Source organism: Arachis hypogaea, chromosome 16 (genome assembly GCF_003086295.3).
Source record: "Arachis hypogaea cultivar Tifrunner chromosome 16, arahy.Tifrunner.gnm2.J5K5, whole genome shotgun sequence".
NCBI lineage: Eukaryota > Viridiplantae > Streptophyta > Magnoliopsida > Fabales > Fabaceae > Arachis > Arachis hypogaea.
In genome coordinates, this window is record NC_092051.1 from 80,803,828 (window position 1) to 80,808,994 (window position 5,167).

Consider the following 5,167-nt stretch of genomic DNA (forward strand, 5'->3'; position numbering starts at 1 on the left):
ACTCAAACAAATGTAATGCATTAACAAAAAACAAGGACCTTGTGATGTGATTACATTGACTTAAAATCCATGGTGAACAAGCAACTCAATTCAATTCACTAAATTTCATGTGCACTTATAAAAGTTTCACCTAATATGCAACAAAATGTGAATGTTCAAATCCAATTAGGTGATAGGAATTGAAGGCAAGGTATAAGTGCATTGATGAATTCAATCAACAAGCAACCCAATCAACATCAAACAAACACTTGCAACTTATTTAATTGCTAAGATGAAAAATGAAATGCAAAGAAAACTAAGTAAAACAAGTAGAAAAACATGAAAAAAGAAAGGTAGGGAAGGGTGGAGGGGAAAAGAAGAAAAGAAGTAGAGAAAAGAGAAGAAGAGAAGTAAAGTGAGTGAAAACAGGGGCGTGCGTAAGCACAGTTACGTGTGCGTACGCACACTAGGAGGGAAAGGGAAGGTGTGCGAGCGCACACTCTATGCGAGCACTACGAACAGAGAGGGAAACAAGGTGTGTGCGTACGCACCAAGGTGTGCGTACGCACAAAACACTTTTTTTTAAGGGAAGGATCATGTGTGCGTGCGCACCCAGGTTCGTGCGCACGCACAAGAGCAAAAAGGAAAGGGGTTCATGCAGACAGGGTGGGCGAGCGCTCCCACCAGAGGGAGTGTAAGGACGTGTGTGTATACTGTAACGTTCCGTCCAGCAAAATACCTTGCTTAAGTCAGGGTATTTCTACTAGAAAGAACATTACGTAACCTTTTCTAGTATTAACTACTTAATTATCAAGCCTTTGTATCGAGTTCGCGTTTCAGTTTTAGGAAAATGCCAGAAAATTGTTTTTTTTTTTTCATTAAAGTCATAATTCAAACATTCACAAATAATAATAATCACATAAATATTATTGATAATAATTCTTATACAAAAGAGACCAAATAAAACTCAAATACAATATACTAAACCTACCCCTCTATGTAAAATAAAATCTCAAAGGACAAGAGCGAGGGAATTCTATGAAAGCAATTAAAACCATAAAGAAAGCCTACAGATCGCTCGCAGCTTCAAATTGCGTCTTCAAACCTGTTGCTGAAAGGGTGGAAAATTTGGGGGTGAGAACCAAACCACATGTTCTCAGTAGAGGTCGAGAATGCCGTGAAAGTAAAGAATAAAGCGCAAATAGTTAACTGCATTCATAGACATCTAAAAGGAAACTAACTTTCTTTAAAAGCATTAGTTAATTACTCAATATCCTAAATTCATATTTTTCTTGTAAAACTTTTAAAAGTTCCCTAGACTTTATGAATGACCAACCTGTCCCAGTCATAGGTTCATTAAGTCTATGCTGAACCAGTTTGATTTTTCATACCTTACTAGACCATAACATAAAAGAAGTTACCTACGCTGTATAAATGATCATCCTGCTCCAAGCATAGGTTCATTAAGTCTATGCTGAACCAGTCAGATACTTTATACAAAACTAGACCTCAAACGTACCAGTCACGGCCTTAGGCCCAAACAACTCAATCAACACCCAATTCACCACAATCCAGCCAATCAGTTACAAACACAAGTAATGAGGTTCAAACACAATCAAGAGCAATTACATCAAGTATAGCAACTAGCAGTTAAACAGAATTATTCTCTTAGGCAAACCAATTACAATATACACACCCAAACAATGTCACATAGATGCATATGATGCATGCCTGTCCTACTAGCCATAAGCTCACGCGTCGGTTATGTTGCCAGACCCGACTCGGATAAGCGGGATTAGGCCACCATCCTTATCCGTAGGTTCTATAGACAAGCGGGAATTAAACCACCATCCTTGCCCGGAACACGCAAGCGGGATTAAACCACCGTCCTTGCCTCCACAGTAAGCGGGATTAAACCACCATCCTTACTGGGTACATAAAATAATATGCAAGCGGGATCACACCACCGTCCTTGCTGAACAATTTATCAATACGTGAGCGGGATAAAACCATCATCCTCACTGCAGGCGGGACAAAACCACCATCCCTGCATAATGGTTTACGCACTGAGCAAGCGGGACTAGACCCACGCCCCTACCAACAATCTCATAGATCAGATATTCTTTTCTTAAAAGAATCATTGGAGTTATTATTATTAAATAAGCCTTGAATATTTATTTTGATTAAGTCCTTATATTTTTTATAAAAATTTGGACATAATCTCCTTTAAAAATAGGACTTATCCACCCTTACGGATTCCTTCTTTCTCAACAGTTCATCAGCCTCTTTCAGCATTTGCCACAGCAATATATTCTCAAAAACATTTGATAATAGAAAATCTATTTCTTAAATTCCATATCCAAAATAATTACCAACACAACTTGGCAGCCTGATTTCCATTTTGTTTTGTAAAATATCAAATGAATTTGGAATTGTGCAAACTTTATATCCATGCGACCGTCTCGGATTAAGCTTTCTATTAAATCAAAAATCATAATTTTTTGCTGACTATAGCTTCGGGAATATAAGCAAAATCGTGACTGTTCTGCAGTGTTTTAAAACCAGAAGACAGCAGCACCATACAACATTTGAAATTTCATATAAAATCCATATTAAATCCAACTACCTTCAAAATTAATGTGGTTAAACATAACTCATCCAAATTTCTTTCTCAATTGGTTCCAGGGTCATACCATTTTTAATGAAGGAGTTACGTAGCTTGGAAGTTAGGTAATTTTCTGCAGAATTCTGTTTTACAAATCATTGAACACAACCTCTTCCAAGTCCCATAACTCACTTATTAAAACATAGAAAATCCTGAAATTTAAATCACATATACTAAACATACTTAATTTTCACCTCCAATTGGTTGCATCTCAATATCTATCCAGGATCAAAAGTTATAAACTCCCAAAGTTACTAATTTAAGGAAACAGAATCTGGCTTTTTCTGCATAATGCGTCATCCTTCAAAAATTCATATCTTTAAAACTACAAGTCCAATTGTTCTGAAATTTTACGGCATTAAAATAATAGGAATAAAGTTTTATTTAAAATTGGTTCTATTTCAAAATTCAAACTACAGAATTTCCAATAGAGGAATCAAGTTGCTGCTGCGTTAAACGTTCTGCAGAAAAACCAGTTTTGACATCCATGATTCAAAAATTCACCATAAATCATAAACTTATTGAAAAAGTCTCAAATTCGGCAGTCCAGTTCCCTATATCCCCAAGCTCAATCCGGACTTGGTCCCACGCAATTCCGATAATTACAGAAATAGTTATAGTTTTTCAAAGTTTCCGGCTTCCTTTAAAAATAATGCAGAAAATCAAGTTTTACATTTTAAATTTGAAAAATCATAACTAGTTCTATAGTTAATTCAAACTTCTCAAAATTGAGTCCCAACAACAACTTTTATTATACTTTACTCAGCCTTTGCTCTTATATCATTTCGATTATCGTTGAATAACGGATTCACTTCCAAAGTCACCTTTTAATTTCAAAAAGATCAGTTTTTCAGCAATCTATTTAGTATTCAAAATCCAACCCTTCAAAACCCCTCAAAACCAATTCCAAATCAACCACCAACCAAGTTCATTAACATTACAATATACCAAATAACAACTCAACGGCAACAAATCCAACATAACCCATTAAAATTCAGAAATTCTCAACAATTAGTCATCAAGCAATTCCCAATCCACATAATCAATCAATATCACTAATCAACAATTCCAAATAACAATCTCAACCATTCCAATCACAATTTCATCCACAATTCAATATTCACATAGTCAATCAATTACTCACAGATATTAAATCTATTTGCAGTTATTCAATAAACCTTGTAGGCATTCCTAAATTAAAATCATTTTAAACCCCCTACCTCGATGTCGCAATCGCATAGTTTAACGCAACAATCCCTGCTTAGTCTAAACTGGCAACTGCAACGGCGATTTCAACGCAACCGAGACGGCGGCAGCAGCATCAATAATTCTGGTTACGCTCGCAGCAACGGCAATTTCGGCAATTTCAGCATAACACCATAATACTAAAACAGAGATATTGGCTATCATAATTAAAATAAGAACATAATAGAGAAACAAAATACCAAATAGAACAAGAGCAAGAGCGTTACAGGGTTAGGAATAGAGGTTCAATGTCAAAACGAAGAGGATGATGCAGCTGCTTCTCTCCCCCGGTGACAAGTTCCAGCTGTAACGATTCCAACAACTATAGTGTACTCAAGAACATTAAAGATAGGGACAAGGTCATTCTAAAGCAACAAAAGATTCATAGACAGTGACTCCGGTAACTAGGAAACAACGAACTCACCCATATGAACAGCAGCAACCAAGGTCTCCGGCGACGGCGGCGGAAGAGGAATGACTCCTCCTCTGCTGCATCACTCTCAACGGCAGCGGCAGCAAACCCTGATGGCAACGGGAATAGGGAGTGACAATGATGAAGGCTCGACGAAGATAGCGAGGCACGATGGTGCAGGTCAGCATCTTCTCTTCGCGTCTCACCCTCAGCGAACAGCAACGGCGATACACGAACAAGGCAACGGGGCGTGGCTCGACGGCAGCTCCTTCCACTCCTCCGTGGGTCACGTTCGCCTCTCCCTTTCTTCTCTGCGACAGCAGCTCGGCAGCAGCGCCAAGCTCCATAACGTTGTTCCTCCCCCTCTCTTCTTCTCCCTCGTCCTCTGTCTCCCTTCCTGTTCTCCGTTTCCCCCATCTTCCCTCTTTCCCCTTCCTTTCTTTTCCCTTTCTGTTTTCCCCCCTCGAGCTCCCCTGTTTCCTTTCTTTCCCATTCTGCTTGTGCGTGTGTTTTGTGAATTTAGGGTAAAATTAGGTTTTTAATTAGGAATTTAAGGTTAAGGTATAATGTATATGAGTAATATAACAACCTTTATAAAATATTTGAGATAGAATAACAATTTAAGATTCAAATATAATACCATAAAAATTACTTCATAAAAATTACTTTCAAAACGCATAAGATTTTATTTATCAGCATATCAATGAGCTCAAACAATTATTTTTAATTTAAATTATAAAATAAGCATACTAATCAAATTTTTATAAAATATAGTTTAAACTCAATACTAATTATTCAAATTAAATGATATAACTTTTTATTATTTTTCTATCGCCGAAACTTTAATTTCAATTTACAAAATATCT